Raw genomic sequence first — 13288 nt, forward strand, 5'->3', positions numbered from 1 at the left:
CTACCATTTTTCTTTGTTTCATGATTCAGATAAAACATACAATTTGAAAAAAGTTTGAAATTTACTTCTTCTCTTGACCTCTTTTATTGAAGAGAATATCTGGGTATGCAGAGGGCACATGCATGAACTGCTGTATCCACACAATTTTAAGAGCATTCTTGCAAAAATGCTGCTGTTTAGTTCTCCAGACAAGTGCATACTCCTGAGCCAACCTACCTGTTTTCTAACAAAGGATACCACAAAAACATATGTGATAATAGAAGTAAATTGGAAAGTTTAATCTGATCCATAAAAAAAATTGGAAGAATACTATTAAAAACCTGCCTGATGATGCAACAGTATTACATTATTTAAGCATTGCACAGCATGACTATTATTAGAACCTATTACAGCCGCTATGGACATAGAACAAGAGTTTAGAAAATGATTACACTTCAGGGGTTTCATTACCTCCAGTGACCTGTGCTGTGTCTTAGGAAAACACAAATCCTCAGGGTATTGAGTGTTGCTAGAACATGATCTCAGATTGACAAGAGAGCCGTAAACCCTATTAAAGACCCTGCTCTGGCCACAGACTAGAGAAGCGCTGGGTGCATATTCCTGCTAGCAGGTAAGGGCTGTTTCTAACATTGTTGCAAATATATATATATATATTTATTTTTTAATTTATTTTTTTAGTCATATGATGGTGGGTTATCTTAAACCTTAGAAATGAAACTGGCAGTCTGATCTCCTCTTTTCATACATCATTTATTTATTTTCAAATTCACAGATAAGTCATTTTTTTTGTAACATCTCTTTTTAATATGTTTTATTTTTATTTTTATTTTTTTTTAACCAGCTTCAGTAATAATGTGTGCTATCACTAAATGTACTTTCAGAGTAGGGTGACCAGATCTGAAGAAAAGAAAAAATAAGGACACTTCATCTACGACACTCAACATACTCAAAATGAAAAAGGATTCATTAAAGGTTGTAGCATGAATGAAGATTATAGATGCCACTATTATTAATAGCAACTTTACATGCAAGATGCCTGAAAACATATAACAAAATATATCAGGCATAAATAACTGTAATTTCTACCCCAGTTTTAATTGGTGATTTTTAAAAGTTGATTAGGCAGAAGCCTCCCTCTAATTATAGCACTCTTTGTTTTTTATTTTGAAAGGTGTTTCTTCTTTCTCTCACATATTCTAACATATCTGGTAATATATATATATTATTTAAAGTTATCTCTTGGGACAAAAGGATAAGTGGATGTGTGAAAGCTATTCTAAACTGTCAGAAACAAGCTAAAGCCAAAAAATCACTCTAATCTCTCAAAAATGTGTGATAGAAAGCAAATGTAAGAAAAAAGGGGGGATGGGTTAGCGCTCCAAAAACAGGAGCAGTCTGACTAGAATTTGTAATTTAAAAAAGTGATTAAATATCACATCTCTAAGAAATAATATCAAAATATTACTAAAAATATATACAATTTATTTGTAGATTTCTAAAAACAAACAGAGATGTGCCGGCACAGATGACTTAAATAATCAATGAAAAAACAATCATAAAATGTCTTAAATGCAACAAACTGATAATAAATAATGCTAACATATGTTGCTAGAATAAAAAAATGAATGTTAACATATGCCCCAAAACATTGGGTAAATAAAGAGGTATGTCAATGGACGATATGAGGGAAATAAGTTTATAAATGTCCCTTAAGGAGTGTGTTCCGTGAGCCAACTCTTAGGTCCAGACTATTAATTCTAACTTATTTTTGGATTGATTAAAAGTCCCCAACAAATAAGTAAAAGGTGATTAACTATAACACTATAATACTGATGAAAATACTGATACGTTTGTTTCGCAACTTGTAGTATATTTTTAAGCTCAACATATGTATGTAAATAAATCTGGTATTCAGATAACCACCTAAGGGTTAAATCACAAAGAGAAGCTGGAATACAAATTTAAGGATTTCCAGCTTGTAAAACTATGCAATGAACTTCACGGACGCCCTTTGGTCACATTGGTTTTCTATCAAACACCAATTAAGCATGTAAGGCTTTAAAATAGGATACTTTTGTACAGGTGAGCATCTTGATAAAAGCTGATAGACAGCCAAACACATGGAAGCTTTCTCTCTATCACCTGCAGAACTTACACTAGTGGATTAGTGCATTAGGCTGAACGGGTGTCAAAGTATCCCTTAGTGCAAAAAATTGAGGGACAGGTACACATTTTACCGTTGGAGCGCCTATATGATACAGACCCTAACACCCACTCGAAGTTCCTTCACTCTGCTCAAACTGGAAACCACAGTTCGTGCTGGAGTATACCCTGTAAACTTTCACAAGTGTCAGGAGGCTTCTAACTTAAGGCTTAGAGACGTTATAAACTAAACACAGATCGTCATGAAAAGCCCAGCATCTAGAAAACCAGTAAAGAAAAGACTTTGCCTCACACCCATTCGGAGGACATTCAAGAGGAGTATTGTTTAAACATCCGGTTGACGAAACCGCAACTGTATCCTGAAAACAGAAACACTCTTCTCAAGGTAACGCCGCTATTTGCAGCTGACTCTGAACTTTCTCTTACTCATTATCAGAGGATTATTTCTGAATTATATAATTTCATTATCTCACTGTTCACGGAACACACTCCTTAAAGGGACAGTCTAGGCCAAAATAAACTTTTATGATTCAGATAAAGCAGGTAATTTTAAACAATTTTCCAATTTACTTTTATCACCAATTTTGCTTTGTTCTCTTGGTATTCTTAGTTGAAAGCTTAACCTAGGAGGTTCATATGCTAATTTCTTAGACCTTGAAGGCCACCTCTTTTCAGAATGCATTTTAACAGTTTTTCACCACTAGAGGGTGTTAGTTCACGTATTTCATATAGATAACACTGTGCTGGTGCACGTGAAGTTATCTGGGAGCAGGCACTGATTGGCTAAACTGCAAGTCTGTCAAAAGAACTGAAATAAAGGGGCAGTCTGCAGAGGCTTAGATACAAGATAATCACAGAGGTTAAAATTATATTAATATAACTGTGTTGGTTATGCAAAACTGGGGAATGGGTAATAAAGGGATTATCTATCTTTTAAAACAATAAAAATTCTGGTGTAGACTGTCCCTTTAAGGGATATTTATAAACTTATTTCCCTCATATCGTCCATTGACATACCTCTTTATTTACCCAATGTTTTGCGGCATATGTTAACATTTATTTCATTTAACTGTTTTATACTAGCAATATATGTTAGAATTTTTTTTTTATCATTTTATGATTGTTTTATCATTTATTATTTGAGACACCTGTGCCGGCACATCTCTGTTTGTTTTTAGAAATCTACAAATAAATTGTATATATTTTTAGCAATATTTTGATATTATTTCTTAGAGATGTGGGGCGCGATCCGATATAGATCGTAGTTTGCGTCGCCCGCAGTTTCAGCTCACAACTCGAGCTATCCCATATATGGCGCCGTCAGATGCTAACGTGCCGTAAGTCTGACAAACCAGCGATGTCCTGAAATCTGCGCAAGTACAAATTTCTGGCGTCGCCAGTGACTTGCTGCACGTTAGAAACTGCCGGCGCCTACAAAACCTGACTAAAGTCTAAATCACCCGCACTGTCTAACACGCCTCCCTTACATAGCCCGCACTGTCTAACACGCCTCCCTAACATAGCCCGACACGTCTAACCCTCTATCCGCTATCCCCCCTCACTAGCCTAACAATAAAATATGTATTAACCCCTTAACCGTCGCTACCTAATAAAGTTATTAACCCCTAAACCGGCACCAGCTATATTAAATCTATAACCCCCTAAAGTGAGCCCCTAACACCGCCGCCATCTACCTTACCTACCCCCTAAAGTGAGCCCCTACCCCGCCGCTATCTATTTTAAAATTATTAACCCCTAATCTAATCCCCCTACCCCGCCGCCATCTATATTAAATTATTCAACCCCTAAAATACTAAACTATCCCTACCACTAAACCTAAGTCTAACCCTACAAATAGCCCTGAAAAGGGCTTTTTGCGTGGCATTGCCCCAAAGTAACAGCTCTTTTGCCAGACCTTAAAAGGGCTTTTGGCGGGGCTTTGTCACAAAGTAAACTGCTCTTTTGACTACAATCTACATCCCCCTACACCGCGGCCACCTATAATAAATGTATTAACCCCTAATCTAATCTCCCTACACCGCCGCCAACTATATTAACTATATTAACCCTAATTATATAGTATCTAAAAATACAATTAAATAAACTAAACTAAATTACAAAAAAACAAACACTAAATTACAAAAAATAAAAAAAAGATTACAAGATTTTTAAGCTAATTACACCTATTCTAAGCCCCCTAATAAAATAATAAAGTCCCCCAAAATAAAAAAAATCCCTACCCTATTCTAAATTAAAAATAGTTCAAAGCTCTTTTACCTTACCAGCCCTTAAAAGGGCCTTTTGTGGGGGCATGCCCCAAAGAAAACTGCTCTTTTGCCTGCAAAAAAAAGCACAATACCACCCCCCAACATTACAACCCACCACCCACATACCCCTAATCTAACCCAAACCCCCCTTAAATAAACATAACACTACCCCCCTGAAGATCTCCCTACCTTGTATTCACCCAGCCGGGCCGAACCGATCCAGGTGATGTGTTCCAGCAAGCGGCAGTGAAGTCTTCCTCCATCCGGGCGATGTCTTGAAGCAAGCGGCAGAGAGTCTTCTTCCATCGGCGACGTCTTCAAGCAAATCGGCATCTTCAATCTTCTTACTTCGCTCCTCCGCCGCGGAGCATCCTTCCGGCACGACGACTTCCCGACGAATGAGGTTCCTTTAAATGACGTCATCCAAGATGGCGTCCGCCGAATAGGATTCTATCAGCCAATCGGAATTAAGGTAGAAAAATCTGATTGGCTGATTCAATCAGCCAATCAGATTCAAGTTCAATCCGATTGGCTGAACCAATCAGCCAATCGGATTGAACTTGAATCTGATTGGCTGATTCAATCAGCCAATCAGATTTTTCTAACTTAATTCCGATTGGCTGATAGAATCCTATCAGCCAATCGGAATTCGGCGGACGCCATCTTGGATGACGTCACTTAAAGGTACCTCATTCGCCGTTCAGTCGTCGGCCGGGATGGATGCTCCGCGGTGGCGGAGCGAAGAAAGAAGATTGAAGATGCCGCTTCATGGAAGATGCTGCCGGAAGGAAGAAGACTTTGCTGCCGCTTGGAGCAAGACATCGCCGGAGGAAGAATTCTTCTTTGCCGCTTGGAGCAAGACATCGCCTGGATCGGATGAGGAGTTTGGCCCGGTGTGGTGAAGACAAGGTAGGGAGATCTTCACGGGGGTAGTGTTAGGCTTTTTTAAGGGGGGTTTGGGTGGGTTTAGAATAGGGGTATGTGGGTGGTGGGTTGTAATGGGGGGGTATTGTATATGTTTTTAAATGCAAAAGAGCTGAATTCTTTGGGGCATGCCCCACAAAAGGCCCTTTTAAGGGCTGGATTAGGTAAAGAGCTTTGAACTTTTTTTTAATTTAGAATAGGGCAGGGAATTTTTTTTTATTTTGGGGGGCTTTATTATTTTATTAGGGGGCTTAGAATAGGTGTAATTAGCTTAAAAATCTTGTAATCTTTTTTTTATTTTTTGTAATTTAGTGTTTGTTTTTTTTGTAATTTAGTTTAGTTAATTTAATTGTATTTTTAGATAGATATTTGTAGTTTATTTAATTGATTGATAGTGTAGGTGTATTTGTAACTTAGGTTAGGATTTATTTTACAGGTAATTGGGTAATTATTTTAACTAGGTAGCTCTTAAATAGGTAATAACTATTTAATAGCTATTATACCTAGTTAAAATAGTTAACAATTTACCTGTAAAATAAATATTAACCCTAACATAGCTACAATGTAATTATTAATTATATTGTAGCTATCTTAGGGTTTATTTTATAGGTAAGTATTTAGATTTAAATAGGAATATTTTAGTTTATAAATTAATTAGATTAATTTAATATACATTTAGTTAGGGGTGTTAGGGTTAGATAGAGTTAATATAGTTAATATAAATACTATAGTAACTATATTAACTATATTATCCCTAATATAATTAGGGTTAATATAGTTAATATATATAATGTAATACCTATATTAGCTATAATATACTTAGGGTTAATATAGATAACATAGCTGGCGGTGGGGTAGGTAGATTAAATTAGGGGTTAATCATTTTAATAGAGATGGCGGCGGTGTAAGGGGCTTACATTACGGGTTAATAATATTAATATAGCTGGCGGCGGTATAGGGGGATTAGATTAGGGGTTAATATTTTTTATATAGGTGGCGGCGGTGTAAGGGGTCAGATCAGGGGATAGATAAGGTAGATGACAGCGGTGTAAGGGGTTCACATTAGGGGATAGATAAGGTAGATGACAGCGGTGTAAGGGGTTCACATTAGGCGATAGATAAGGTAGATGGCGGTGGTTTTAGGGGCTCACAGTAGGGGGTTAGTTCATGTAGATGGCGGGGGGGTCCGGGAGCGGCGGTTTAGGGGTTAATAACTTTATTAGGGATTTCGGGGGGGGGGGATCGCGGTTGACAGGTAGATAGACATTGCGCATGCGTTAGGTGTTAGGTTTTATTTAGCAGATCGCGGGTGACAGGTAGATAGACATTGCGCATGCGTTAGGTGTTAGGTTTATTTTCTAGTTAGTTTAGGGAGTTACGGGGCTCCAATAGTCAGCATAAGGCTTCTTACGGCTGCTTTTTGTGGCGAGGTGAAAATGGAGTAAGATTTCTCCATTTTCGCCACGTAAGTCCTTACGCTGCATATTGGATACCAAACTGCGCTGGTTTGGTATACCTGCCTATAGCCCAAAAAACTACGGGCAACGGCAGAAATATACGGGCGTAACTTCTAGGTTACGCCGTATATAGGATACCAAACCAGCGCAAATATTGGCGTCGCCGGCTTTTGCGGGCGACGATTTTTATCGGATCGACCCCGTGATATTTAATCACTTTTTCAAATTACAAACTCTAGTCAGACTGCTCCTGTTTTTGGAGCGCTAACCAATCCCCCTTTTTTTCCTACTTAAAGATATCTCTTCACAATAAAATACATTTAGCTCTATTACGAGTTTTCCGTTATGAGTGAAAAAGCATAGTTATGCTTCATAACGCTCCTTTTTCTTTAACGCCGCTATTACAAGTCTTGTAGGTATAGGTGTAACGCACACCTTTTTGGCCATCACGCAACGTCAGTACCGCACTTTTAGAAAAGTCCTTTTTCTTTATTTATAATCTTCAAGCGATCTAACAAAATTTAGTATAGATACAAAGCTTCAAACTTCAATAATATCATCATTGATTAACAATAGCTAAGTCAGGTTGTGTACGTCTTCATCAACATTGTATAGTACTGATAAGTAAGTATAACATATAAGTACAACGATTAAACATATTCTCTTCATATGACACTTGTGTTATATAGAAATATATTTTGCATTGACCTTAAAAAAAAGATTATTATTTTTTTTTCCGGTAGAAAATGAAAAAACCTCTGGAGTCAAAATATTAATTTCTTAGTGGAGGCCGAAGGGCGCAACAGGTTGGGGGGAGAGAAGCAGAAGAAAAAGAGAGAGAGAGAGGGAAAAAAAAGGGAGGGGAGGGAAAAGATAATAGAAAACCTGTTCATTTTATCAACTACTCATATGTATCTATTTTTTATAGAGGAGACATAAGCTGCGTTTGTGTATTATTTTTATATAATTTACTAAAGTCTAACCATTTGAGGGCAAATCTATGTTGCTAATTTTCTGCGTTATTAGCACTATCAAGCTGTTCTATTATATACTGTGATTGTAATAGAAAAGTTAGATTATTAATCGTTGGTTCTCTCTTTGACTTCCAATTTTTCAAAATAAGGTATCTTCCTCCTAAAATTGTTGTATTAATAAAGTCAGCATTACAGACACTATCTCTTGTATCCAATAAGAAGATAATATGCTGTAATTAAAAAACTATATGCGAAGTGAGCACCCTATTCAGCCAAAATTGTGTATGTTTCCAAAATTGTTGTATTTTCGGACAACCCCAAAACATGTGAACCAGGTCGGCGTCAGGAAAATTACATCGGGGACAGAGATTTAAAGAATTATGAAACCATGTATTTATTCTAGCAGGGGATATATATACTCTATGTAAAATTTTGAAATGAGATTCCCCCCATGATGCAGATAGAGTAGCATTTTCGACAGCTATTATACTATGTTTCACTTTATACATATCAAGCGTTGGAATGACTTTGGACCATTTTGTACAGATATCCAGCATATTAAGCTCACCATATTCTGATAGAACCATCTTATACCAGTAGCTAATAGAATGCGTGCCTAATTTATAAAGGGATAGTCCCATTTTTATACCTGGATGAATCCATTCCATAACGGAATCTTTAATTATTTCGCTATACCAGTGCCGTACTTGTAAATATGCATACAAGTCTGTCACCTAGATTTAGAGTTTTGCGTTAGCCGTCAAAAGTAGCGTTAAGGGGTACTAACGCTGCTTTTGGCCACCCGCTGGTATTTAGAGTCAGCCAGGAAAGGGTCTGACGCTCACTTTCCTACCGTGATTCCAGGCTACCGCAGATCCCCTTACGCCAATTGCGTATCCTATCTTTTCAATGGGATCTGCCTAACGCCGGTATTTGGAGTCTTGGGAGAAGTGAGCGGTAGACCCTCTACCGACAAGACTCCTACCGCAAAAAAAAGTCAGTAGTTAAGAGCTTTATGGGCTAACGCCGGAATATAAAGCTTTTAACTACTGTGCTCTAAAGTACACTAACACCCATAAACTACCTATGTACCCCTAAACCGAGGCCCCCCCACAATCCCGCCACTATAATAAAATATTTTAACCCCTAATCTGACGACCGGCCACCGTGGCCACCTACATTATACCTATAAACCGCTAATCTGCTGCCCCTAACATCGCCGACCCCTATATTATATTTTTTAACCCCTAATCTGCCCCCAACGTCGCTGCCACCTAACTACACTTATTAACCCCTAATCTGCCGACTGGACCTCGTTGCCACTATAATAAATGTATTAACCCTTAAACTGCCGCACTCCCGCCTCACAAACACTAGAATAAATTGTATTAACCCCTAATCTGCCCTCCCTAACATCGCCGCCACCTACCTACAATTATTAACCCCTAATCTCCCGTCCTCAACGTCGCCGCAACTATAATAAAGTTATTAACCCCTAAACTTAACTCTAACCCTAACACCCCCCTAACATAAATATAATTTAAATTAATCCTATTTAAAACTAAATACTTACCTATAAAATAAACCCTAATATAGCCACAATATAAATAATAATTACATTGTAGCTATTTTAGGATTTATATTTATTTTACAGGCAACTTTGTATTTATTTTAACTAGATACAATAGCTATTAAATAGGTAATAACTATTTAATAGCTACCTAGTTAAAATAAATACAAAAGTACATGTAAAATAAATCCTAACCTAAGTTACAAATACACCTAACACTACACTATCATTAAATTAATTAAATAAATTACATACAATTAGCTAAAATAAAATACAATAAAATAAACTATACTATAATACAAAAAAAAAAAACACTAAATTACAAAAAATAAAAAAGAAATACGGAGACCAAGTAATCTACCACATTTAGATACCCCTACTATACTCTCTGCTATAGCCGCTACTTCTCTTCTATGAATCTCACCTCTACGACTTGCCTATGGAGAGACAAATCATCTCTGCACTAAATGAACTCATGCTTTCAGACAGTATTCATTACTGAGGTTGCAGATGGCTCTACACATGAATCACCACATTGGAGAGCAGATCCGCCTCGAGATCTGGTGGAGACAAGAACCGCGACAAAAGATCGTCCCACTCTGAAGCTTGAAGCACAGACCGCCATGGATGGCCAAAACAACCTCCCACAGCCCTCCTCCAGCCACACTGAGTCAGCGCAACATGCCGTAGCTCAGTTAGAGCTCCCACAGACCGGACCCAACATCATATATTCCCCAAGGGTTATCACCACCTTACAGACGGCAGTAACAGACAACCCTACCAAGGGAACTGCAGCTCACACGCCTATTCTGCATTCCAAGAGTCACCGCGACCCATACCATGAGCTCACTACAGCTACCACTCGACACTCTGAACTCTCTTGGCTATACACCGGTCGCTCCTCCATTGTCTATGTGCTCCTCATCAAAAAGATAATCGTCTGGACTTCTCCCTGCCTGCTTGTTCCGGTGAGACCGACATGGGATCCAGGGAGGTTTCTTGAAACAGCGGAGAACTCTGCAGTTAGTAGGAGATTAAGCCTAAATGTCTCTGAGATTTCCCCCTACTATGCCTCCAACTTTTTGTATCCCTCTAATATATGCTCCTAATGTTAAGACGACTTAAATATGTTTGCGTCTGATTTATCCACAGGCTGACTGTTTTCCCTTGTCCTGCCTCAGTTTGCTCAACGCACCAAAAACTTACTTTATTCTGCATTAAGTAAGGTCACAGTTTAACTTTACCTAGCCATAATGTTACTGTCCTACAGCAGCCCTCAGATGTTTCTACAGGCTGTATTCATTCATATACCAATGCTAATTCCCCAGCCTGGAAAGGCTCCGTGATGAGGAGATCATACTGACAACCAGCCCAATCTACAGGACTATCCTTCTCCACCTTTTTATGTTATCTGGCCCTTCTATACATCAGGATTACAATCCTGGGACTTGCTCTGTTCGTGCTCAGTTAGGCTTGTCCTCTAGTTACAATATAGAGAGGTGATGCATGGCGTTTTAGCGTAGTTATATGTAATTTGAGCATGCAGGTTTTGCCATTCACCATTGCAATTTATCTCATGTTTTGCGCTAATGTGTTTTCAGCATTCCTATATATCTCTCATGGGACTCACAATGCATACGTTAGGTTTGTCATTTCTTTTGATGTTATATTAGCTTTTAGTCCTATTGTGTGTTAATGTCAAACTTACTACAATCCACCCTAATTACTGTTAGATATTTTGTGTCTTCACTTATAGCGTGTACGCTTTCATTTATGTGACATTACATTATATGTCTCTTTACACTTCCCAGTTTGATGCTACATTTGCAAAGTGCAACATAAAATGCTTAACTATGCTATCACCATCTTTTGGCAGATATGGCTTACTGTGACAAAGTTCGTATCTTACATATTGTTTGCTATACCCCTTGTGTAAAGGACTCATGTTTAATAATATGTTAGCCGCTGCAATAGCTTAAGTCTGATCTTTCCTCAATGTCATATTTGTTAGTCCCACTAACACTCCAATTCCCACCCAGGTGAATACGTTGGTCAACTGCGTTACTTTTAGAGGCCTACATTATATTACTAGCTTATTAAGTACAGTATTGGCCTACATTATAGTTACAGGTTTAATACAGTGTCTCTAGTTAATAAGCTTGGTCTCTATATGGAGTAGTAGCTAGTGCAACATAATGCCATTAATATATAGGGTTAACTTGTGTACAGCATCAAGTACCATTCAGGGACTCCAGTATAAATATGCAGTTTATGTATAGCGCCAAGACCACTACAATGCCCTTAGTTTGTAGACACAGCTTATGTATGATGATAAACCTAATACAGTGTCCTCTAGCGATAAGTGGACCTTTAATTAATCACACTCCCTGCGTGGAAGTTTATATTTTGACGAAATACTGTTTCTTGCTGAGCTCCTCTTCTCCCTTTCCCGCCGGTACTGGTTGCCTGCGGGTCATATCCATGTCCCTTTTACCCACATCGCCTAGAGCTGGCACTTCCCCAGGAGAGGAGCTCATGCAGTAGCCCCTTATACTCTGTATACTAATAGTCTCCTCTATACATGTCACCTGTAGATTTGTAACTGCATAATAAGCCTTCTAAGAGCCCCTTTCACATTATTGACTTGGCACCCTAGATGGCTCCGCCCCTCATTCATTCCCTTCTTTCCCCCTCCTTTTCTAATACGAGCGGCTCTTGCCCGCTGAATTCTCTTTTCCCTTCTTTAGGCCACCCTGGTCTTAGAGCATCCAAAAAAATACTGCCCCACGCTTGCCTCCACCCCATTAGAATAAACAAACCTAAAAATTCCCCTCACAGTAAGGCTTGGGCCACATCTATTATATATAAAATATAAAAATGAGGTTCCATTATTTTATGTAAAAACATAGATTCCGCTACTGACATCCCTGTATTACATGGTTAACCCTAGCAGTCTTATTTGTCTCTTGTCCATTTTTTTCTTTGGCTTATGACTATGTTTATGTTATAAGGATGTATCTTTCAGAATTATACTATCATTGTTACTGGATGAATATGTTGTGAAACTTTTATTATAACCTCAATAAAAAATTTAATAAAAAAAAAAAAAAAAAAGAATTGCAAGCAGTTTAAACTAATTACACCTAATCTAAGCCCCCTAATAAAATAAAAAAGCCCCCCAAAATAAAAAATTCCCTACCCTATTCTAAAATACAAAAGTAATCAGCTCTTTTACCAGCCCTTAAAAGGGCTTTTTGCGGAGCATTGCCCCAAAGTAATCAGCTCTTTTACCTGAAAAGAAAAATACAATACCCCCTCCCCAACATTACAACCCACCACCCACACACCCCCTTCTCCTTCCCACCCAAACCCCCCTTAAATAAACCTATCGCTAACCCCCTGAAGATCATCCTACCTTGAGTCGTCTTCACCCAGCCGAGCCAAATTCTTCATCCAAGGTGCGCAGAGGAGGTCCTTTATCCGGTAGAAGTCTTCATCCAAGTGGCAAAGAAGAGGTCCTCCATCCGGTAGAAGTGTTCATCCAGGCGGCGTCTTCAATCTTCATCCATCCGGAGCGGAGCCATCTTCAATGGAGCCAGACGCGGAGCCATCCTCTTCAACCGACGGACTAACGACGAATGAAGGTTCCTTTAAGGGATGTCATCCAAGATGGTGTCCCTTCAATTACGATTGGCTGATAGAATTCTATCAGCCAATCGGAATTAAGGTAGAAAAAATCTGATTGGCTGCTGCAATCAGCCAATCGTATTGAACTTGCATTCTATTGGCTGTTCCGATCAGCCAATAGAATGCGAGTTCAATACGATTGGCTGATTCGATCAGCCAATCGGATTGAACTTCAATCTGATTGGCTGATTGCATCAGCCAATCAGATTTTTTCTACGTTAATTCCGATTGGCTGATAGAATTTTT

The sequence above is a fragment of the Bombina bombina genome, chromosome 7, assembly GCF_027579735.1.
Source record: "Bombina bombina isolate aBomBom1 chromosome 7, aBomBom1.pri, whole genome shotgun sequence".
Lineage (NCBI taxonomy): Eukaryota > Metazoa > Chordata > Amphibia > Anura > Bombinatoridae > Bombina > Bombina bombina.